A 26,785-nucleotide genomic window follows, 5' to 3' on the forward strand; every position below is an offset into this window, starting at 1 on the left:
GTCACGTTTCAACACGAGACTTGGCAGGACCAAAGGAACTGTATTCAAACCATAGCAGGCATTATTTCCAAAATGATGCCACTCATACATTAGAGAAATATGAAGTGATTTTCTATTTTCACATATTACTACTTTTATTTCAATAATTATTCACTAATTTTTATAGTTGCAATATACTATCAGCCCAGGATATTGGATTTCCTTTTATGGTGGCAACATATAGTTGTTTTTTTTTTTCCTAGTTAAATGATTTTGGGCAATAAAAGTTGATTTAACACATTTAAAAATAAGCAAAAAGCTATATAGATATTACTCAGCTATGATAAAAATTGTGAAATTGTGAAGGTGGCCCATGAGTGAATGACATTTGAGACATACTGCATTATACATGTTGCTTATCTGCAGGATTAATTTTGTGTGTATCGGTGTAAGAAGAAAGTTTAGGGGTCCAAGTCTTCTGCCTGTAATCCTAACCTTGAACTACTGTCTTCAGCAATTAAAAATGCAAACTGCACCTGAAGAATTAAGAAGAATGGATGAAACGACTTCCCAGCATTTTGCTGAGTGAACAGAAGGCTCATCTTAGCAATGGATTTTATCACATAATTAAAGAGGGATTCCCTGATTAATTAAATGAAGAGGCAAACTCATTTAAACTGGTGATGCTAGGAAAAGATTACCGCAACATTTTTCTTCAGCCAAAATGAAGTAAATGGATACAGCTCTATACAACTTGGGTTTTTTGTTATCTACAGGGTAGTCCATTTGAAGACAAATTTTCAATACTTCGAGATTTATTCAGGCCTATTAAAAGCCTTAAAGCAACCAGGAAGTGTTATAAATATTTGAACAGAGAGCTGGGTGTTTTGAATGCTGAATATATCATTAGAATCAGAGCTAGTGCACCAGCTGTGTTAGTGCAACATGACTTCCCTTGGTCCTTTGCTCACTCTGGTGACACTTGCCTTTTAATAATTCAGTCACGTTATATCCTTCAGTAGTTGAGGGAAACTCTATTTTTATTTTAAAGGGCTGTTTATCATCCAGAAAAGTAACAACAAGGCAAAACGCTTATGAGAACGATAAATCAATTTGTTTCCTAATAATCAGAGTTAGACAATCATCATTACTATTTCGTTGTAATCAGTCAGCTTCGTGTGGCAGATGGAATGTTTTAGCCATTTTTAGGGTAATAGGCTCCTGATTCTAAGGACGCCTTCTTCTAAGGATCTCAAAGTACTGGGACCCACCTCAGCGTCAGTGAGGACTTGACCCTTTCTACAGTGCATTCCCTTTTTCATTTCTCACATACTGAAATGTTCAGAGTCACCTACTTCTGCACAGATGTCCTCTAATTTTTGCTTAGAATCAGGATCAACTCAGCATTCTATTTCTAGATGTTGATAGAAATCTCACCTAACCTCTTGAATCATAAGTGGCAACTGAAATTTGCTTGATATTTTCATTCACTCTGCTTTGGGTTTCTAGTTCCCAATGGTTTGACCTGCCCCTAAAAATAGTGTATTCGTTTTCTTGTTATTATTTTTCCGTATGAGAAATTACCAAAAGTGGATGACTTAGCAGGTATTTACTCTCTCAAAGTTCTGGAGTCTAGATTTTCTGTGGTTGACAAGGACCTGTTTCCCCTGAAGGCTCTAGGGGAGAGAACTTCCCTGCCTCTTTCTAGCTCCTGGTGGTTGCCAGCAACGCGTGGTGTCCTTTGGCTTGTGGACACATCACTCCAATCTCTGCCTGTGTTGTCACATGACATTCTTTCTCTGTGTCTGTTTCCTCATGAGTGAATTCGGGCCTACCCTAAACAAACATGACCTGATGTTAACTAAATTATATGTTTAAAGACCCTGTTTCCAAATGAGTCATGTTCTAAGGTGTCAGGTGGACGTTAAATTTAGGATGACACTACCCAGCCAAATATAGATAGATAGGATAATTTCCATTGACTTTGCTTTGACCAAACTTTGATTTTCTCGGCTTTAGCCATCGGAGGAAATCAAAAGCCTAACTCTCCAGGAACTTGCTCAGGTCTAACCTCTTTCCCTCCCATTGTGAACCAAAATGAGACGCTGTCGTCACCACCATGCTGGTATGTCACGTGGCCTGTGAGATCCCAGATGTTTCATGTGGGAGGATGGATCTGCTGTGCACCTTGCAAACCTGGGCTAAAAGATCAAGACAAGACAAGCGTCTTTCCTTTTGTGAGGTTTTTAAGCATATTAAAAATGAAGAAATACAAGTAGGTTTTTAAAAATTCACAGGATGTACACCCTATTGTAGCTGTAGAAGATTCTGCTAGGAGCCTTGTAATTTCAGAGCTTGTCATTAAAAAAACATCAGACTAAGACACTAGGATGGATCTATCACATCAAGCCACAAGGGTAAGAGACAGAGTCTAGAGATCGTTCCCAAGGCTGGCATTATTGAGCACAATGTACCTTGCCATCCACTATGGCTTGGTGTTTTATGTTCATTATCTTTCAACCTTAAACGGCCTGTGAGATTGGCATTGTGATCTCCATGCTGATTATAAAACTGAAACTTAGAAAGGTATAGTGAAAACATTTTCAAAATTATTTTGAAGCAGAGCCTCATCTATGAGTGGAGAGAGAGACGTGAAGGAGATGTCCTGGGTTGTCAAGTTGGCTCAGACTATGTGAATACTATTAGTTTTTTTTTTCTTTCTTTTTTTTTTTTTGATTCTCCTTAACTTTATGTTACAGTTACTATCCAGTCACGTGAAATAGGGAATAATTGGTTATTTGGTTCTCCCTAACTTTATGTTACAGTTACTATCCAGTCACGTGAAATAGGGAATAATTGGTTATTTGGTTCTCCCTAACTTTATGTTACAGTTGCTAACCAATTATTCCCCATTTCATGTGACTGGATGTCACATGGCTGGGAGAAAAGCAAACAAATGACAAATGAGTTAGTTTTGTATCTGAGAATGGAAACTCCAATCCTTCGCAGTCTGGGTTTGGTCTCACTCTGTGTCTCTGTGAATAGAGACTGTGCTTTTCAACAGTTAACCCAAAGTAACCCTGTTCACCAAAGCCTTGTGTCTCTCCTGCCAGTAAAGGTGTGAAGACTCCTCTGGTGTATTCCCTGCTGTGGATATTACTGTCTGATCTCCAGTAGCTTTGGTCTGTTTTATCTTTCTCAAGTCTCTGACTTGAAATGCTCTCTCAACCATGTCAGCATTGAACTCCCAGGTAAGAGTGTGCCCTCTCCTCCTGGGCCTCAAGACTACACCTTCAGCTTGATCCTAATTTAATAACCTCAAGCCAGCATACCCAGCTCTCTCTCAGGGAGGGAAGATTACCTATAATTGTGAGAGTGGAAAATAGATCCCCACCTCTTTTCTGAAGCCAGCAGGAATCTCTCTGTTTAGTTGAGTTCTTTTTCCTTCAAGGATCATTGTCTGGCCAAGTGAGTGAAAAGGGAAAACTACATTTTACAATCTTGCTGATAGACAGAAAAAGCATGAGAGATACCAAAAGGTCAAATCTAAACATACAAAAGCAATAATTATTCCATAAATCAACCTTAACAGCACAGGACAAGCAAGAACTGGCAGCAGGGTCTGGAGGCAACACACGGGATGCTCAGTGAAAAGGCTTTCTGTACGGTGTCTGAGGCCAAGCCTGGAGGCAAGATGAAAGCACTTAAGGTCACTGTGCTGATTTGGACAAAGAAGTCCAAGGCCAAGAGTAAGCCAATCTTCTGTGACTTCGTTCTGACGTCTATGGTCTTTGTCATCAAATATCCTTCTTGCACACTTCATTGCTGCTCATCTGCTGCAGTGAGGTTACAGAAGCTATTTATTTACAAGCAGAATTACCGCTACAGCCAAGTGTACGATGAAATATCACTTCCAGGAGGTGTACACTGTGAGTTTTTTGCCAATCCATGCAGTATTTCAGCTACAGAACCTTCATCAGAGCCAAAATAATTTATCTTCCTAAGGCCAATTAAAATAATGCAGGACTTTGAACACCTGATTCTCTAAAAAATCTATTTTGCAGACAGAGAAACCTTATTGGAAGGAGACTGGACCCATTCAAGAGGTTGATTAATAGGTACAAAAATATAGGTAAATCGAAGAAATAACACCTAGTGCTCAATAAATCATAGAATGACTATAGTAAATAATAGTCTATTGCTTTTTTCAAAATAGCTAGTAGGGAATAATTCAGATATTCTCAAAAGAAAGAACAGATAAGTGTTTAAGATGGTGGGTATCCAAATTACCCTCATTTGCTTATTACATACTACATGAATGTGTCAAAATATTACATGTAACACGAAAATATGTATATCTATTATGTATCAATAAAAATAAATGGTAAATCTAAAAACATGGCATATTTGAAAAATTCTTTTGCAGTGTCTTTGTTTCTAACTCAGTCAACGGATGCCATTACATCTCACTTTTTATGCTTATTGGTTTATGAAAAGCATGTCAGCTTATGGAATACATGTCTACCAGGAATAATTTTTACGAACCTGTCTTCTTCCTGTCTTAACACAAACCTGAAGGTTGACTTTCCACCTTTTTAAGGCCTGACAATTTTTAAGATGCTGTCATGGCCACTACAGGTTGTCTAGAGGAAACAGTCTCCCAAGGAAGTTTGGATGTCCTCCACTCAATGAGGTAAAGCTGCCTCTTTGGAGTGCTTCTCTATTTTGATCAGCTGAGGACTTGTCTGCAGTCAGGACAAGAGGGCATAGGTTGGAGATTGTGGGGCCATCATTATTTCTGAGTAGAAAACAGCTTCCTAACGGGGATTTGCCTGAGATGTTTCAATACAAGTCAGGTCAATGGCCTCTACTTCTTTATTCTCCAATGCCTTCCCTCTGAATCCCCTTTCCTTTAAAGTAGACAAAGAACTGTCTTATGCTTCTGCGTATAATTTCAAATTTAAAAGAAGAATGCCTTGCCCATCTGCTGAGGTTGAGTCAGACATCTGGTACAGCCGTCAATAAGTGGTACCAGGGGCTGGCGAGAGTCCAGCTCTTGCCCTCTTCTCAGCCTATTTTAAGGGTTTATCAAAGCCTCCTTTAAATAAAGAACGGTCTGCAAGTCTTTGCCCTTGCAAAGTGCTTGCTAATGACTTTATAAATGTGAAAAAAGGAAGGTACTACCTGAAAAATTATTTTGAGTTTATATCTTGTTTAGGTTACAATCCGAAATAAGGTAGCACTGTGCTAGCTCCACAGATTGCCTGGGGGCTGACATTGCCTGCTTCAATCTCATTAGGCAGAATTATAGTTTTTTGTTTTATTGCATTTTAGGCTTTGGGGTACATGTGAAGAACATGCAAGATTGTTGCATAGGTACACACATGGCAGTGAGATTTGCTGCTTTCCTCCCCATCACCTATATCTGCCATTTCTCCCCATGCTGTCTCTCCCCAACTCCCCACCCCGCTGCTGTCCCTCCCCTATTTCCCCCAGACAGACCCCAGTGTGTGATGCTCCCCTCCCTGTGTCCATGTGTTCTCATTGTTCAACACCCACCTATGAGTGATAACATGTGGTGTTTGATTAGAATTATAATTTTTGATGGATACTTCCATTCCCTAGGTGTTGTCATTGAAACAACCTTTAAGCACTGGAAGAAATTCTATTTGGAAATAATTCTCGATTCTTTTTACTTCCTATTTTTCTAAAGTAAGAAACAACCAGAAATTAACAAAAAAAATTAACACCTGAGTTTTAATTTAAGATGGAAATGATGACTTCATCTAATCCCCACCAGAGAGAATATGTTTTTGAGATTAGCAGTCTGGTGTTTGGCAGTTTTTTTCCAGGAAGCTTCAAAGGTAAAATAAACTCTCTTGGATAGTACCTATTTTCCCACAGTTTGAGAAAGATTTTATTATAAAGCTTCTCTCAGCAAATGGTATTGCTATCCGTGTTTCCATCTTTATTTTACCTCTGGACAAAGAGACCCCAGCAGGGTTGTTGGTTACTTGTCTTAGTGAGGGACAATGTTACACAGAGCATAAGACTGAGTAGATGGCCAATCAAGTTGTTGAATAAACAAAAATGAAGGAAAGTTGAAGAAAATATGTTTAGAAATGTCTTACATGTATATATTCTCTGCTGAGATGAAGGCAATTGAAATAAATTAGGGGTGTTACAGCTTGAGAACTAAATCCATTGGTTACCCATATTTTAAATAAAATTTTATTAGAATTTGGTCATGAATAGAACAAAATAGCCATGGTCATTTGTTTTCATAATGTTTATGACAGTTGTCACACTACAACAGCAATGGAGTGGTTGTGATAGAGACTGTATGGACCAAAAGCTGAATATATTTACTACCTAATGTTTAAAAAAAAAAAATTCTGAGACCTAACTTAAATGAAAAAGAAAGAAAGCACACATGTGAGTAAGCAACAAAGCAACAAGTCAATATTGAATGCTTGTCATGTGCTTAATACTATTGCAGAATTTGCAGTGGACACAAGATGCATCTTTTCCCTTTGGGTAGTAGGTCTGTTAACCACTTGAGGGCACTGATTGTAATCATTGTGCCAATGAAGGGGGAAGGCATTGTCCACGTGCTGGACTGAAATGGATCTCATTGAGATGGAATGACTACTGGAATCAAAGAGAAGGTTGGCAGAGAGAACCAAGGCAGGTGCAAAAGTAACGTTTTGGTTAAAACAATGACAAATATCCTCCAATCTCTCCCTTTCCTATTTTTCTGAAGGATTATTGGAGAAGACATTGCATCTGCATTCACTGTGTATAAAAGACTGGAACTCTGGTACTTGGGTCTTGAATGAAGGGTGATCTCAGAGGGATGAAAAGCTTGGTACAATTACAATACAGATATTTGATCTCTGTTATATGTAGTTATCTTTTTTTTTTTTTCCCTGAGACAGAGTCCTGCTCTGTTGTCTAGGCTAGAGTGCAGTGGTGCAATCTTGGCTCACTGCAACCTCCACCTTTCAGCTTCAAGTGATTCTCCTGTCTCAGCCTCTGGAGTAGCTAGGATTACAGTCACGTGCCACCACATCAAGCTAATTTTTTGTGTGTTTTTAGTAGAGATGGGGTTTCACCATGTTGGCCAGGCTGGTCTCGAACTCCTGACCTGAGGTGATCCACCGCCTCAGCCTCCCAAAGTTTTGGAATTACAGGCAAGAGCCACTGTGTCTGGCCTATCTTTTTATATTTTATTGAAAACATACTTTGAATCAAAGGGTATGAGTCGTTCAGGATAGGCTGGGTTATACTTCAGTAACAAACAAGTCCCACATATCAATGGCTAACACAACATAAGCTTATTTCTTGTTTATGTTACATGTTCACTGTGGGTGAACAGGTGTCTCTGCTTACTGTAGTCACTCTCAGAACCAAGTTGACAAAGGATTCATCTTCACTCTTCATTCTCACTCATTCAGGCTTTTGCTCACCAAGAATTGAGAAACGAGTATTGTAGCATCTCCTACTGCCTACAGCATGCTCCATCCAGAAGGGACACAAATCATTACTGAGATTAAAGCCCAACTTGTCCAATTCTTTTTACCAGTTTTCATAGTTATATAATTCGTTCACATTAGTGCAATAGTGTACTCCATAGGTATTTTTCACCCAAATTCTAAATATACACAGGAGTGAGATGACATTTACTAGTTCAAGAAATATTTACCAAGTGCCTCTACGAACCAGACACTGTCTTAGACACTAGAAATATAGAAAAAAAAATGAAATATCAAACTTCATTGAGCTTTCATTATAGCAGACAGAAAATAAATACATTAAACACTGAATTTAGTAAATAAAACTTAGCAAAATACATAGAATAGTTGGTGATAAGTGCTATGGAAAAAATAAAATGTGAAAGCAGGTAGAAGAAGGTGGGAGTTGGCAGCTGAGATGCCTCTCTGTCCATAGAGTTCATTTACATTTGGGCCTGGGCATGACAGAAGCATAGGAGGCCTGGACAATTTGTGCTGCCTGGAGGAAACTAGCAGAAAAGGCACATTTGAATTATTTTTTTGTAATCTCAAGTCCAGTAAAGCCATTGAAGCTGTGATTAGTGGGGAACTGGGAGACGCAGAGGGCTTCTCACTATCACCTAGTTTTCTAAGACCCCTTCTGGATGGAGAGTAAGTAGTTTGTAGGAGGGGAAATTGTACAATGACATTTAAAACTTGGACACTTCTATGTCTTCTTAAATATAATATAATGGTGGGCAAGAAAATGCAAGTCCAGTAGTCTTAAAGGGATACAAAGATGAGAAAGGAAGGGGTTTGTTTGGCTTTTAACAAAAAAATCTGGGCATATACCTTATGTGAACAGAGGTTAGAGATCAGCCTGTGGGCTTGTCTGGCAGCAGATTGCAATGTTTCTCTTCATTTATAATAAGAAACGTTTGTAATGAGTTTTTCTAGTCCAAATTTTGGTTCTTGTTTCTATCTTCCTGAAAGAACTATCTTCCATTTGCACACTTACACTCTAAAGCCCTCCAGCCCTTTCATTGCTCCCATTGGTAGCTCATGGGGTGCTTTAAAATCAAATTATACTCCTTACTTTCAGTAATGCCTTTCTGTTTTCCCCTGCAGTTTTTCCAGCTTGCTATCAATCTTTATGTTAAAGGTTTCCAGCAAAATGTGTGGATTTTTAAAAAAAAATCCCCTTTATCAGTGGCTTTTTCTATTAATCTGGCTCATCCCACCTTGTCAAAACACTTAGTTGTGAGATAGTAACTCCTTCAAAGTCCTGGCTCAAATTTCAATTTACCAGTGACCTGGGGTGGATAAATCACTTTACAGTTGTGACAAAGAAGGCTCCTCTGGGAAAATAAGATTATTCATTTTCTGCCCAGCTATGGAGTAAGAATTTGAGAATTTCTTAATATTTCAATAGTTGAAAAGAATGATACAAACATTCCAATCCAGTGACCATGGTCAGCTAGAGACACAGGGGACGCTGCTGTCTAGCACATTTTAGAGCTCAGGCTTCTTCCTGAAAGGTCAGAACATAGTTATGGTTCTTCAATGGCACCCCAGTTCCTAAGCCAGCATTCCATCTCCTAAACCCCTCAACCTACTTCACTCCACAATGAGACTATAATGTCTCTTATTAAATGCTCACATGTACCAACCACTGTGCTATGCATTGTGGTAGGTTGCATAAATAGCCACAATTGTTCAGACTGCCCAGCTTCCATAGCCATTGCCACGTGACTTTACAGTTCCTCTCGTGGAGGCAGAATATACTTCCACTTTATTGATGTTGAATTTAGTCACGTGCTGTGCTTTGACCGATAGAACATGGTATAAGTAATGATGTCCCACTTCCTAGCCTAAGCCTTCAGAAATCTCAAATGTGTCCATTCTTTCTCTTAGACATCTGCTTCTGCTTTGAGAACAAGCCTGAGCTAGGCATCTGGAGGATGAAAAATATATATCCCCATTTCCTGAATCAACTTAATAACGAGCCAATATCTGGTAATTCTTCAGACATGTGAGTAAGACCATGCTAGACCAGCCATCCCCCAGTAAGTGTCCCTCTGATGGCTGATATGTGAGTGAACTCAAGTAACACTACCTAAGCCTGGGCCAGGTCAGCAGCAGTATCAAGCTCATACACAGGCTTAGGGTAAATAATAAATGGGTTTTATGTGAGCCATAAATATTGAGATTTTTTCATGCAATAATTGTTAACTAGTAAGCACTTTATAAAGATTAGTGTGTTTAATCCTTAAGATAATAGTGGACCCTATTATGATTCTTATCTTACAGAAAAGAAAACTGAGGTTTAGAAAATTTAAAGATCACACAGCTGTAAAGTGTCAGAGCCAAGATTCTAACCCCAAATGTCCAATAATTCGAAATCTTATCTGTGTTTCACCACATACCTCTGTGACCCTCTCTCTTCTTGCTTTTATATGCTTGCTCATTTAGAAAGGGAAGGGTTCAATGGTAACCAATTGAAATTGCTAAAACTCAGTCTTTTCAAGATAAAGAGTTTCATTGCATTTTGTTCAGAACTTCAAGACATCCTGACTTTCCTTGGGTTCTTTGTTTTCTTGTAAACTTATCTGGAGCAACTATCCATAAAGAAATGGGCACAAGGCATTTCTGAACACTTAGGGAAACATTTTTTGATAGTAATAGCTTGTTTATGCAAGTAACACTGTTCTCTGCTCTAAAATTTCCCAGTGACTCTTTCTAATGAATGGACCTAGTTAATAAATCTCATCACTCAGCCAGAAACAAGTTTTTTCCTGTGCTGAATAACTAATTGGACAGGTCAATACACATATAATCATCAGGGATGGCTTTGAGAATGCAGAAATGAAGCCTAGCTGGGAAGCTGCTGTAATTCCATGGAAATAATGGCATGACCTTGTCATATTGCTTGGGACTAACTACAGTCATTCTCCATAAAGTTACCCTCCATCCATGCATCTTTCCTGGAATAGAATAATGGAATGATTATTCTTTATTTATATAAGATACACATAAGAAATATTTTCACTCTCAAGAAACATCATTAATTTTATCCTTTAGTATATAGATTCCAATAATACATAAACTATCTTCTTTTCAAGTATTCATCTGTTAATTTGCTTTTCGTATTTACAAAGTTCAGTGCTAAGGTTTCTTTATTTCAAGCAATTCTTGTTTTAAACATGCGATAGTTGCTATTTCATTTGGTTGAATGTTTGTAAAAGTACAGACGAGGTTTCAACATTTCTAGCATGCCATAGACTTTGTCTATGGTTTAAGTAGAATGAGGAAAATGGTTATTACCTTTCTGCTCACAGACAGCAAATCTGTTATATTACATATTTCTATAATTACTTTCCAAATGCAAAACTGAGGATGTGAAAAAACTGAATGCTTGTGATGCCTGAATTATTCACAGCCTTTATGCTTGTTCTATTGTCAATGACAATTGTATGACATTTTCCTGATTTTCCATTCTTTAAAAAGTTGGGAAAGTTGACATTGTTTTGACTCATTCTCACAAAATGGGAACAATTCTTCAATAAGACTTTTTCTTCACAGACTCATAACCTAAGCATAATTAAATAAGTGAAAATTAAATAAAGTTTTTAAATGCTTTCTTTTTTAATGTTGTGAATACTAATACAACAAATAATTTTAAGATCGGAAACAGAATATAAATGATTTTTATACCTTGTGTTATTATTTAACTTTTGTAAGTATATTCTGATCCTGGAAAAATATGATATCCTTCCCAAGTTATGTACCTAACACGATCTCACAGCATTAGTAATTTTTGTCAATCATTTTCCCATTCCATTTCATTGTTGAAACGTTTTAAACATTTTTCAAAATCACTATTACTTTTTATAGCATTTTATGGTTGGAAGAATAAATGTGCATTTATAATCAAATAACTGCTAGAGTTTTATCATATATACAAGAATCAGTGAATCAGAATGAAATACCTTGCTCATTTTACTAACTTGGCGATGCTGTTTCAGTTTGATAGTAATGTATGTGATCACATAACTGTGCCCAAACACATTTAAGAATATCAGATATGGTATGAAATTATACATGAATCTTCAGCCCAAATCTTTCAAAGGCCAAGACTGAGGCCGAAGGCAAAGAGTATATTTTGGCCAAATATCTAGGCCAGAACTGAAAATATTGATGCATCCCTGAACAGACTGTTGAGAGACAAATTTTACAATATGAAAAGATATTTTGTAGAACTTTTTGATTTCCATTTTGTTCAAATAAATACATCAGAATGTTTTTATACTCATTCCTCCAAACTAAAACCACAGTACTTTATATATGCCTACCATGGTTCAGCCTTGTAAGTCAAGCATTTTTTCCTATGGATAAAATAACTGACACAGAGAAAGAACGAAAAGGATGATATAAAAAAGAGCATGAAAAACATCCAGAAAAGAAGTAATAAAGAACAGGATAAAACGGGTAAACAAAGACCAAGGCAGTACCAGTCCTCAAAGAGCTACAGCCTGGAGGACTCTGGGTAATTAACCATTTCCTGTTCGGAGATACTGTTGCAGCCACCACTGGTTATCAAGTGGGTGTCTTTCTGTGCCAAAGATTGGCCAGTGGAGGTAGACTGGATTTAATCCCTAAATCTGCTTCCTTGAGCTTGTGCTCTTGCACAGTAGTAGGTCTGGATAAGGGGTACTATATGGTAACAAACAATAAAGAAATACAAAAAAGGCATGTAACATCATTTTGAGGGATCAGAATGACTCTGAAGAAGTCATCTTTATTGTAGCCTGACTTTATTGCCTACAGACAGGACCAATGACTAAGTTGGATTGGAGCTGCAGAGAGAAAGAAAACCACCTTCAAGTTCAATATTCTGCTTTAAACTTTAAAAATTAACATGGTTTCTGAATGTTTAAAGTCCTAATGAGAAATTCATATACTGACTCCAATGAAACTCATGTTGGTGTCACTTAAATTGGTGTCACTAAAATAACATATATCCTATATTGTTAAGCTAGACAATTAAAATAGACAGCTCTGTGGTCAAAGAAAAGTTTACATCTATGACTTACTAGCTTTGTGAGTTTGCCCAAATCATCTACATTCCTATAATCTCAGTATTATCTGATCTAAAATGAAAATAGTAAGGTTTGTGAAATGATTAAATGAGATAATACATGAAAATTAGGGTAACAATTTAGTGCAACACAACCTAGAGTGTACATATGAACTTCAGTTTCTTTATTTCTATAAAAAAATACAAATTTTTCTACTGTTTCTATTTCCACTGAGCAGAAGCTATTTCCAGTTATAAGTAATAAAGTCTTTCCTACTGTAAACAATCTTATTTGGGGATAAAATGAGGTGTGCATTTCTGTCTGCAAGAGCTTTTTCTTCTCCACCTTCCCAAGATGGCATCTGGACACATAGGAAAGCTCATATAGCCTCAGGGAATCTCCTGTCTTCATGCTATGTTTCGCCATGGCTTCATTGAGCAATGCTCAGATTCACTAACAAAAGTACATCCAACCCCATTCAGCCCTTTCTACCAGTGAGATGTTGGTAAATGTTTAACAGCTGGCTCTCTGGGCAGAGATGGGGAGGAATATATACATATATATATATACACATATACACATATACATATATGTAAATTTTATATATAAAATTTGTACTGATAGGAAGAATGCATAGCATAAAAATTAAAAATGATAAATTTACAAACATTATTTATCAGTAATAATAAAATATACAATATGCTCCATATGGCCAAATGATTTTTATAGTATAGTTTTGTTGAACTTTGTTGAACTCTTGAATTTAAGGCCAAGCTATGGTTGTATTCAATGAATGTGGTTCCAACATGAATGTTGATTGGTATTTTTCTTTGTCTAGTAAGAATAAGTGAAATCATCAAGATAGTTTTCATTTGTCAATAAATTGAGCAAGTTCTTTCTGCATTAGGTAGTAGTTTCCAAATACTGAAAAAATATTTTCTCAATTTTCTGTTGTAACGACAACATACACAATGCACATGTACATTTAAGATATATTATTAACATTCTGTCTTTTTATGAAAACTAGATCATCAGCAAAACAATAAGTGTAGCCGTGAATTGGAGTACTTGCCAATTTTCATGACGTATAAAATCCCATCATAGCTGATTTCAAGCAATGAATGTGACATCACTTGTATCACAAAAATGGCCTTAAATAACCTCAATAATATGGATAACAGAAAAATACAGTAAAGTAATCAGGATGGGAGAGTTTTAAGAATGTATTATCTTTGTTTTTAATACAATGTATTTATTTGCAAATCAATGTGATTTAATTTTTAATAACATTCACATATATTTAACAACCAACTTACAAAAATGTAATCACCTGCTCTCATGAGCTGGTATGAGCAGACTCCGGTACACCAGTGCTTTCCACTCTAAACTACCTTCAAGTTTTAAATTAGAAGAAAAACAGTTTACAACTGGATTGGAAAGAGACTCATTGGGGATCCACCTACTCTGTTTTAGACCTGACACCACTGCCCAGTTAGGAGTATCCAGAATAAAAGAGTGAGACAAAGAGAGGGAGAAGTCTAATGCATCACTCCTGGCATATGCAGTAAAATAATGGAAAAACAGCTGTAGTATGCCAAAAATACATACAGAATCTATTCTTGAAGAAAAGATAAGCTTTCAGAAAAGAGGAACGTTCCCTAGAGGTACTTTAGGCTATAGATGAACTAAATAATATCAGGAATTTCAGAAATAAATAAAGGCTCAAAGATAAGATAAAAAATACCAAGGAAAACAGTGAACAAAATGAGATGAAAACAAAGATTTTTTTTGATAAAAAAATAAACCGAGGCCAGTAACAACACAGCTTCAGATAAATTTTAGAATTATTTTTAAACAAACACAAGCATGGATGACAAACAGACTGCTGACAAGGAGAAAAAGCTACAGTGAGGCATTTAACATGCAAGAGGAAAAGGACTTATATGCTAATCCAATTCAAGAGAAAAACAGATATTACAGTAGACAAAGGTGGTCCACCAAAAAGATAACTGGCCTCCTTGAAGATGAAAACCCAAAAATGGAAGACAAAATATCATCAATGTCATATTAATAGATGTCACTGAAATGAGGACAAAACTAAATCAGCAAGTCAAAAGAAAAATTAATATAAAAGCTGGCATGAAGACACCTTCTAGCCAAGCATTGGCATTAATTGCCAAGAATAATGCCAAGAATAAGGAATTCTCCAGGATTCTTCTGGGCCCAGACTTCTCCAAAACAGCATTCAAAGGAACAACAACAATAATGTGCTGGGTTTTTTTTTTTTTTACAGTAAATAAAAAGATAACCCTGAAGTATGATGCCTAGTCAAGTTGTTTTTCATGAAATAGGCAACATGTAGAGATTTTCAAACATGAATTAATCTGGTAGCATAATATCAAGTAGCCTGTTTTTAAACCAACAGACTTTTAAACATCCGGACTTCTCTGGATGAAATCTAGACAACTAGATGATGAAAGAAGACACAGTGGAAAGGATCAATGGTAAACACCGAATATAGAACTACGGGAAATATATATCAGGAGGTAAATGTTATAAATAATAATGTACTGATAACAAACAATAAGTAGAAAATGAAAAGGCAAAGAAAGATAAAAAATTTAATAACATTTTCCAAATATAAGCAATGAAAAAGTAGAATTGAAATTTAAAATTGTCATTTATATTGACATCCTAACAAATAAATTTCTTTGGCATAAATCTATCAAAATATGTACAAAATCTGAGAAAAACTATAAACTGCTGATGAAATGAATCATGTAAGAATTATGTAAGTGGGCTGGGCGTGGTGACTTACGCCTGTAATCCTAGTACTTTGGGAGGCTGAGGCAGTAGGATCATCTGATGTTGGGAGCTCAAGACCAGCCTGACCCACATGGAGAAACCCCATCTCTACTAAAAATACAAAATTAGCTGAGCGTGGTGGCACATGCCTGTAATCCTAGCTACTTGGGAAGCTGAGGCAGGAGAATCACTTGAACCTGGGAGGTGGAGGTTGTGGTGAGCCGAGATCAAGCCATTGCACTCCAGTCTGGGCAACAAGAGCAAAACTCAAAAAAAAAAAAAAAAGTTATATAAGTGGAAAGACATTTTATGTTCATGGATAAGAAGACCCAATATTGTCAAGATGTCAGTTATTCTCAACTTGATGTATAGATTCAACACAAGTCCATTCAAAATGTCAGCAAGTTATTTTATGGATATAGACAAACTGATTTTAAAGCTTATATGGCAAGAAAATAGGCATAAAAGAGCCAACTCAATATTAGAGAAGAACAAAGTCAGAGGATTGACGCTATCTGACTTTATTATAAAGCTACACTAATGCGGCGTGCTATTGATTTTTTTAATAAAGGACAAATAGATTCGTGAAACAGAAAAGAGAGCCGAGAAATAGACCCACACTAATATTGTGGGTCATCTTTGGCAAATGAGCATAGGCAACACAACGGAGAAAACAAAAAAAGAGAGTCTTTTCAATAAATGTGCTAGAACAGTTGGACAGCCACAGGCAAAAAAAGAAAAAAAAAAGATTCCTGACATCAACCTTTCAATATTGAAAAAAAAGTAACTCAATATGGGTCTTAGACTTTAATTTAAAATGCAAAACTAGAAAACTCCTAGAAGATGAACTAGAAGGTCTTATGCATGGTAATTACTTTTTGACATAACACAAAGGCACAATTTATAAAAGTAATTGATAAGCTGAATTTTACTACAATTAAAAAGCCATGTTCTATGAAAGACAATGTCAAGAGAATGAGAATATAAGCCACAGACTGGGAGAAAATATTTGCAAAAAATGTAGCTGATAAAGGACTATATTTAAAATACATACAAAAGTTCTTGAAATAATGATAAAATGAAAAATTATATTAAAAATAGGCCAAAGATCTGAGATATCTTGTCAAAAATTATTTACAAGTTTCAAATAAGCATATGAAAAGATGTTCAACATCATATATCATTAGGGAATTTCAAATTCTCGAATACAATTATGAGACGCCACTATACACTTATCAGGATGCCCAAATCCAAAACACTGACAGTGTCAATGCTGATGAGGGTGTGGAGACTATGGAACTCTCAGTCATTTCTGGAGAAAAATGTAAAATGTTATGGTCAATTTGGCAGAGAGTTTGGCAGTTTCTCACAAAACCAAACACACTTTTACAACATGATCCAACAATCAAGTTCCTTGCTAATTACCCGAGTTGAGAAATTATGTCCACATAAGAGCTGGCACATGAATGTTTACAGCATGAACTTGCCAAAACTTGGGAGCACCCAAGACGCTCCCCAATAAGTGAATGGATAAAAATGTGGTAGCACATTCAGACAATGCAGTATTGTACAGTGATAAAAGGAAATGAACTACCAAGCCATCAAAAAGACATGGAGGAACCTTAAACGCATACTACTGAGTGACAGAAGTCAATCTGAAAGGGCTACATACTATGTGATTCCAATAATATGACATCCTGGAAAATGCAAAACTATGAGAACAGTAAAAATATCAGTGGTTGCTAAGGCTAGGGGAGGAAGGGGTGAATAGACAGAACACAAAGGATTCTCAGGGTGGTAGAATTGTTCTGTATGATACTACAATAGTGAATGCATGTCATTATACATTTCTCAAAGCCCAAAGAATGTACAGTACCAAGAGTGAATCCTAAAGTAAGCTGTGGACTTGAGGTGATAATGATGTGTCAACATAGGTTCATCAGTTGCAACCAGTGAACCACTGTGGAGTGAAATGTTGATAGTTATGGAGGTTGTGTGTGGTGAGGGGAGCAGCTGGTTTGTGGGAACTCTACACTTTCTGCACATTATTGCTAGGAATCTAAAATTGCTCTAAAAATGGTCTATTTCATACAAATCAAATACTAAGAGTAGAAATGTCATTGAAATATTCACTTTATCAGATCATGCATTGATTTATGGCAAAAAAGAGAGAATAAGATGTTTTTTCTGAGCTGTAGAAAAGAATGTACCACGTGGTTTACTAAAAGACAAACTTTATTCTAATGAGTAATAACGGATGCATGAATGAAGCCTCCCTTTAATTAAGGTATTTCAAAAGAGTAAAGGATACAGCGTGCATCATGCTCTTACTATTGGATGTTCTCACCACTATCTTTATCACTGAATTTTTACATTTCCCTCTAAGGTTTAGAAATGTAGTGGTTTCCTCTCCTGGAGACTGGACCCGTGAAATACATTCAAATTCAGAAATAATTAGAAGTAGCTTGGTTCTATATAAACAGGTCTATTATTTGTCCTGGTAATGTTAAGAATTCCATGTCCTCATTCAATTAATAATTTCTTAATAAAACAACATCAAAATTAAGAAAGAAATATGTCTAAGGAGTCGAAGGAGTAAATTTTTGGCAAGGATTATACATCCTTCAAAAATTCTCTCAGATTTAGAGAAATCACATGTTATATAGAGGTTTCATTTACTGTAACATGAAAATATGATTATCTCCCCACTTTTATAAATAACATGGTAGGAGCTAAGGTGTAATCTAAATAATAAAAATGCCTTTTTGATTTTTTTCTATGTGTAAGGTATTGTGCTAATAACTTTGTTGATGTTTAATATTATTTAATCTTCATTTAATCTCTCACCTATTTACCATTCTTAATCTCATTTGTAAAATGAAGAAGCTGTGGTTCAGAGGTTCAGAAGTAACCTGCCAAAGTTTCCACAGCAAGCGGATGGAAGAACTATGACTTAAAATTATGTATGCCTAATTCCAAAATGCATATTTTTAATTTTATCACGATTTCATTTTTTTTCTACTTCCCTCAGGATATTTCATTAACGGTAGAGAGAGATAAAGCCGCCATTTACGGCATGTTCATTTGTTCTTTTTCTGTTTTTAAAATTTAATCTCCATAATTATTGTATGAGGAGGTAGTATTATTCTCAATTTAAACATGAAGAAATAAACTCATAAGGCTTAAGTGTTAACTAAACACAATTTGTCCAAAAGAATTTTTCATGTGATTTAAACTGGGTCTTGCTTGAATCCAATTTCCCTCTTTATTATTGCTATGAAAGTGTGTAGTTTATGCAATTCAGATGTCAAGGCCAAGGTGCAAACCTGGGACCTCCTGAATTGCTTTGTTTTATTTTACTATACCATAAAACACACATTTCCTCTTCTATGCTAATATTTGGGGACAAATGAATAGCATTAATGGCAACTGCCTCCAGAAATCAGCAGAAGAACTCCTTTTTAAGAATTATCAGAAGAATTTGAAGATGGTGACAGGCCAGCAAAATTGAGTTTTTTCTAAATCTTGCCTCAGAACCTAAGAAATTAACCACGCCTTTGAACCCTTCAAGAAAAGGTGCTTTGAATAGCAACTTTTCTTTAATCATGGCAAGATTGTTATTTCTCCATCATCAGATCCCCCTTCTAAAAAATGAAGAGTTTGAGAGATGGAATGATTCCCTCAATCTCACACAGACTTGAAAATAATTAGTGAACTCCCATAGAAGTGATAGGTTCCTTTTTGCTAGCAAAGCTCTTCCAAGGCAGTAATTTACCTCTCCTCAGGAACATCAAAATCTTCAGTTGAATAATGATAGATTTGAAAAATACAGGTCTGAAAGAGATCAGTGAGAATCAGCTTCTCGAAACCTGTAATCCCAGTTTACTGCTTAGAAAGTGAAAGAACAGTAAGAGCAATGAAACCATTGACCGCCACCCGAAGAGCCCTCCTCCTAACAAAAAAAAGTGGAGCTGAAATTCAGGCCTCCTTTCAACCCAAGGGACCTCTCTGTTCATAAACTCCTTTCTGCTCTCTTTATTCTAGTGGAAAATGTATTGTACACTTCTCTTTGCTAGTGGCCACTGCTTTAGGGTTTCTGAAAATCACTTTCCTCTTCAACATGAGACACCCAGACGATTAGATAAAGCACTTTGCTTGTCAACTTGGCTTTGTTTAATAATTATAAAACCAATACAAGTTCACTGTAGAAAATCTGAAAATATGAACAAGAACCTACAGGTTAAAAGATCGTCTATATGATAGGAGTTAGAAGACTGGATATTGCCAAGGGAGTAGAGAAGTGTAGGTGTTCCAGACCAAACCGAGAATCGGGCTGCTATTTCTCGTGGCCCAGTGATGAGGTGCAGATGAAATGGTGAGGAAGCGATCTTTTACTTCTGCAGCTGGTTACAGGGAGAAGGCCTGGGAATTATCGTCAGACCAACTCAAAGTTAACGAGTTTTCAAGATCTTATATACCTTCTAAGCTATGTGTCTGCATGTGTAAGTGTGAATTTATCTAAAGATGTAAGTGATTAACTTCTTTTAATCTGTAACTAAAGTCTGAGTCCTGGAGACCTTCCCCTGGAGCCTCGGTAAATTTACTTAATCTAAACGGGTCCAGTCCAGATTCTAGGGTGATTCTTGTCTCTTGCTAAATCACGGAGGTTTGGAAAATTCCTTCAGACCCCCAATAAACTTGTTTGTGGAGGCCTGAGGAGTTTTCCTCAGACCCCAAAAAAGCTTGTTGAATCCTAATGGGTCCTGTTAACAATTCCTTCATTATTTTATCATGCTTTAAGGCCCAGGGAAGGCCTAGGCAAACTCTTGGTGGGCTTTTGTTATATTCCAGCCTTTGTAAAAGGGCACTTGCTTTTAATATTTAACTTAACCACTGAGTCAGTACTGAAACAGTTGTTACGGAGGCCTGCGTTAGTGAGACCCGGCCTGCCATGTGGGTGTTGGTGTTGACTGAGAAGAGGCATAGGGAGCCTTCCAGATTGCAGATGTTCTGTGTCTTGATCTGAGTGATGGTGACATGAGGGTCACATATTAAAGAAATGAATTAAGTGATATACTTTCTGGACTTTACTGTGGGTATAATATATCTTACTACAAAAGAAAACATTTAAAATAATCGATTACTCCAAAACTCAGAACTGCCTTTACATTTGAGAATATTTACTTTATAAACATATGCATATATATGTAAACATGTTCAATTATATATACATGTATGAGGGTACATACAATATGCACTTACCCATTGGTTTGGGATTCTCTTATCTATACTTAAAATATCTTCCTCTATTTAATAAATTTCAACTTACCAATATTCACAGATAAAGCAAAGCTGTGTGCAGAACATAGCTCCCTACCAACAGATTCTCTGTAATTCTCTTACAGCCTACAGCCTTTTATTTTTTCTTTTAATTGTCTACAAGAATTTTACTACGGTTATTTTGGAGGTATTCCGTAAAGTTTATTATTCCACTTTCTCCACTAATTCAAAAGTCACTGAGAGTGTAGAAATTGTCAACAGGGAAAGGCAAATGATGAGAGTCAGAGCACAAGTAGAGAAGCATGTCAGAGCGGGGCTGGGTGCCGGCAGAGACAGCGGCAGGCTTTGCTTTCACAAGACTTGGCATTGGGGTGCAAGCCAAGTTTAACCTCATTTCCCAGTGCAGGTGACGTCTGAATTGCATAAGCAATTAACTTTCTTGGACTCCTGTGCAAGTGGTTTATTAAGGAAGCTCTCAGTAGTATCACCAGTAAGAGCAGAGGACAACAGGACAGACAAGGGGAAGAGTCTAAGGAAGGGTGTGGTTTCAGGCAAAGTCCCAGCCTCTGCATGATCCCACAAGAACTCTGGAGTTGACATGCCACCTCAGAGATGTCTGGCACGCCCAAAGACAGCTGGGCTTTCACACTTTTACAGGAGTCTGTCCTGGAGTGAGGGTTGGGAGGTTACCCTCTCCCAGATGCTTCCAGCTGTCCATGCAAACTAGAAAAGTAGTAACAGCACCCTAAAAGCAATCCTTTGAATCAAGTTGTAGGAGCAGCCCATTGGAAGCAAAAGCACACCGAAGCTGGGGGGAAAGGCATCCTAGCGTGCCTGGGTGGGCTGGCCGTACCACTTCCCTGTCTTAACTCTGGGTTCAGTCCCAGATGACTGGAAACCTGCACTTTACTTCCATGACCACAGCTACCTTTTTTGTAATGTCATTTTCAATGACAAAGACAACGTCATTATTTCCATTAACGAGTTTTCTTTCAAGTTGAGGGCATCCCACCATTCTTTTAAACCTTCGTCTCTCGAGGACAACCTGTAAGAACCTTGAAAGTAAGTTTTATTATCCTCACTTTAAAACTGAAAGAAACTAAAATTCATATATGATCAGCCCAGGTCTCCACAAAGTCCATGCTTTCTTCTTTACCGTGTTCCCAATTTGTGTGTTTAAAAGAGTCCTCTAAAATGCCTGGAGATAATACCTAAATAGTACCGGCTGTGTACCCCTCCTGGCAGCACCACACATGAGACTGTGATATGCATGGAGCTTCCTGCAGGTGTGTAACTCTGCGTCTTTCTGCTCTGCTCTCAGACCGCCAGCATCAGTATAGCGTTTCCTTAGAGAGAAGGAGGATAAACTTTTGATTCTCAAGCATCTCAACTTTTTTTCACTTTTGCAGATAGCTTATTTCCTGTTTTTCTATTTAAAATAAAATTCATTAATCCCACTACTCAAATATTCTGATATGGTCTCCTAAAGTCACCTTGTTCTTGTTTCAAAATCATGGCATCTTCTCTGACTCTCCACCAGGAAGATATTTTGTATTTTAAGAAAGCATATTTGTAAAGCACTACTGATTATTTTTATATATTTTGAATGTATATTTTAAAACTGCAAACTTTTGCCCTGAAAATATTTATATATTTCTTTACTCAGTGTTTCTAAGAATTTTCGAAGGACAGATGCCTTTTCTTACGTCATATGCTAACACATATCTCTAAGAGCTCTTTTATAATTGCTTTGTTGTAATCGTGGTAATAGAAAACTAGGAAATATGATAATGCATTTATATATTAATAAAAATCAATCTGAGAATTTTGGAGATCTCTTCAGAAAACACATTTACACGTTGCTGGACACTCAAACTCCATTCCTTCAACAGAGGAGAAGCTCTTCCAAGTCACAGCTCTGCCAGTATGTGACAACTTTTGTTGATGACGTACCCAGTGAGCACAAAGATATGAGGTATAATAAATTATCAGTGCTGGACGCAACTACAGCACCAATCTAGACTAATGATCGGTGGAGTCATGTCACGTTTGCTTGCACAGAAATTCATTTTGCTATAAGTCGCCAAAACAATTTTTATACCAAAAAAAAAACACCCCTAATTTCTTCCAAGCTCCATGCCTTCACCAATCTACCTCGTCCCAGAATACACAGGCTCTAGGTGAATCCACCAGAAGTCAATGTGTTGACTGAGCAACTTGCCTAAAGCCAATTAGTTGAAAGGGTAATTCACCAAATAAGTGATTCATCAAATTTACTTATACCTTTCTACCACATAGTTGTGGATCATGAATTATTATTCTGTCCTAATGATAGCACTTTAAGGAATTTTTAGTTTGTGTCTGTCACAGTCCCCACTGTTTCAGCTGGAGCTACAGAGCAAAGAGAAGATGGGGCCAAGGAAAGAAAGAGCAGAGAAATGGGAATTAAAAAACAAATAGGAGAGCTGAGAAGTGGGTGAGCTGTAGGGTGGAAGAGGCAGACACTGCAGAGGGTATGAAAGGCATAATTATAAGACTACATTTTCAAACACAGAGCATTCTCTTGAATTTATTGTTTTTAGAATATATTATTAATCCTGCAGGTGCACAATTGTTTTAGTTCTTGATATTCAAGAAAAATAATACAGAATGTAAATTCATTGAATATATGTGAAGAATTCTTATCCACATAATCTCCTCATTTAAAATAGTATATTCATAGCATGTTTATTGCATTTTTATATTCTGTGATTATTCAGGTGAAATATCTTCTTATGTCCCAACTGTCTTGTGTCTTTGCCTCTCATCCTGTCATTCTCCAGCTGCCAGTAGCAAGAAGCAAGGGCAGAACTATCGGAAGTCCCTCAGCAGCCTGTCAGGAAAGCGAAAGTAAAATGGTGTCCATCAAAAATTGTTTTTGAAAATGGGAGTTTGGTAAATTGACCAATAAAGACATTTGCCTTTGGTAAGATGGTAATCCAGTTAATTGATATCTGGAAGTGGCCTGCTTCTGGATTTGCAAAAAGAGATAATAATGGATGAGTTAAGAGGAAATCTAAAAAAAACTGGAGACAATGTTACAGAGTCTCTCAACTTTCATAAGAAAAAGGCTTAGGCAAACAATTTTCAGGTATATACCTTTTTTATTTTAAGTGTCCATGCCATTGTACAGGATCTAATAGAGTATCAATAAATGTTTGACCCTCTATCATTTTGATCCCTGCTTTCTTTCTCACCCACTCATCACTTAACCATGATACTCCTTCCTGCTTAAACGGATGTGACTTGAGAACCTTCTCATGCACTCCTTAGTCTTTATACTTCTTTCAATATGTGAGTAATAAAAAATATAATTGCCATCATGAGTCTCCAAACTGTATCAGCACATGTGAAGAGATGTTCTTCCCCCAAATTGATCAGAACAAAAAAGAAAACAAAGTTCAATGACCAGCAAGACATGAGTAGACCCAGGCTGAAGATCTTAATAGAACTAAAACATGTGTCAGTGAGAAAGAGTGCTGAGTGAACTGAAAGGAAATATTGATGATGCTGACCTCAGATCAAGGGTGCCCTTTCACTGTCTCCATCTGTGTGGTCCTGGAGGCAGGTCTATTTATCTTGCGCAAATGAAAGAACTAGGAGGTCATAATCTGACTCATGGAAAATCTGCATACTAGATTTGATTGCTTCTGCTCTTCTATGTTTATACAACAAAGTTACTACATGTAATTTGGCTAATATAATTTTTGTCTTACATAAGTTATATAAGCCTCTTAACAATATGTCTCTTTCCACAAATTCTGTTTTATAATCACTCTCGGAACAACCACAGCTACCATTTTGACTTCATCTTACCTCTATATGTGTTTCTGTATATTTTAGACTATTTTGTCTTTAAACTATGTCATAAGGTAGGTATCTCATTTGTAAAGAAAATAATAATCGCACCTCAACATCCAAATAATACACTTAAAGATAGTTTAGCTGAACTCAAACCTTGGACCGGCCTGTTGACTCCAAAGCCTTTGGGGCTCAAGCTTCACATGCTACAGTCTTCTGAGTCTGAATCACTGGTGAGTCAGTTTTGGAAGTTGACAAGACCAGGTAGCTGAGCCAAATTCTGAATTATAAAAAATCCAGGCTTCGTCAGATCGTCTTTTTCAGGCATAGTAGAGCAATGTGTCATAATCACATCAACTGCATGTACCTTCTTGTGTTTCTTATTATTTTAAAAGACAAATTATTGTATAAGAGTAAGAATCATATCCATGTGCTTAATATTTTTCATGTATATATAGGGAAAGAAAGAGAAGGAGAAAAAAATCTGATATCACTTTTTATTCACAGGGTGCCTACTAACTTCTCAAAAAGTGACAACAGTCTTACCTAAACACATAAAACATGCTAATAAATTGACCTGCAGCCTGGGGAAACAATTGACAGGAGTCAGCATCTGATTTTGCCTGAGGGTAAGGGATTATGTCCTGACCCCAAACAAAACTAAATAAATAAAGCCAACACAAAACCGACAAGCAGAAGAGCCAGTCGTGAAGAGAAGGATTCTAAAGTTGACAGAAGTAAACATCAAGATGACGGTCCAATGCAAAAAATTAAACAAAGCAAGACTAGAGTCAAAGCAGAAATAGATGTAGGATTAACACATGAAAACAATCTTAATTTTTTCGACTATAAAGGCTTCCTTTATTTTCCCTAATATCGTAAATCACCGTCTCTCACAATTAGTGAATCATGAAGCCAATACCTGAACCTCTTGTTTGGGATAGTTTAGGAAGCGAGGAGGACAGATTAAGGGCTGACTTCTTTCCCAGAGAAGAGAGAGAAGGCTTCACAATAGAAACCTTGATAGGTACCTATGATAACTCTCAGAATATTTAGTTTATCAAAACATCCTGTTCTTTGGTAAAATAGAGCTTTCCTGACACAAATATTCCTGACCTTGGGAAAGTATTTATGATTGTTATGTACAAAAGGATGTGTTTTGTGCTTGCATCTGTGAAATGAGAGCAATGAATGATGCTAGGAAATTGTGGGAACACAATTCATTTGTGGGAGTGCTTCCAATATTTTAAAAGGCTCAAGTTGGCATTAGAGGATAACATGAGAATTTACCTTAAAACCACTTAAGTCTTAACAAAAGAAGAATAACAATTAATAGAGGAAAAGGAATTTTTTTCAGAACACAGGAAACTGAATCAGAGACAAATCTGGGCCTCAGCTTCCATGTTCCGATTCTGGTAGAGAATGAGGTCATTAGGAAGCAGAGGCACTATGAGTGGTAAACTTTCACTTGAAATAAAGGTAGTAATGAGATGGAGGAATGGAGCCCTAACAATCCACTGATTCTTAACAACTTACAAATAAAATAAAAATAAGCTAGTAAAATATTCAACAAACAAAGTCATGTAAGGGCATGGTCTTAACCTACAGTAGGATCAAAATAACCCTCACAACATTCTTTGGGCAGGAAATGAAGAAACAAATGAATGGAAGCAGATAAGAGTTTGGGACTTAGAAGGTCAGATTTATAAGAGCATCACAAGATATGGTACTTTCTGAATATATACTGACTGTGACTTAACTGATCCCTTTGATTTGAAAATGGGAAGTTAAATTTTAACGTGCATTTGTTAGTATAAACCACAAACCCTTGGTATGGAAAAATTCTTAACTGATGCCGATGGAGGGTGGTTAGGTCAATAGAAAAACATGGCAATTTCTTTATAATGATTTTGTTTTATACTTAAGTTTCCTGAAATATATTGTTTCAATATATTGAGCCAATAGGTATTGAGCCAATTGTCATTCATAATTATCATGCCTTTTTTGGTAACTATCAGTACTTTTGCTGATGTTAGTACATGAAGACATTGGCCTCTTCACTCTCTCATGACTAGGTTGCAATACAAGTGAATCTAAGACCAAATTCTGTCACTGTACAAACATTTATTACCAAACAGGTATAATAAAAGCTTATAGCCTGGTGAGTAAACTTGAGAAGTGACAGCTCTATGTTTTCTTAAGTGCTCTGACAGCACACACAGAAAAGGGTCACTCAGGGCAAATGCAACAATGCTTCCTGGCAGGAGTCAGCCAACCTTCTAGTGGCAGTCAGAGAACAGAGTCCCAGGA

Source organism: Cebus imitator, unplaced genomic scaffold (assembly GCF_001604975.1).
Source record: "Cebus imitator isolate Cc_AM_T3 unplaced genomic scaffold, Cebus_imitator-1.0 Scaffold21, whole genome shotgun sequence".
Lineage (NCBI taxonomy): Eukaryota > Metazoa > Chordata > Mammalia > Primates > Cebidae > Cebus > Cebus imitator.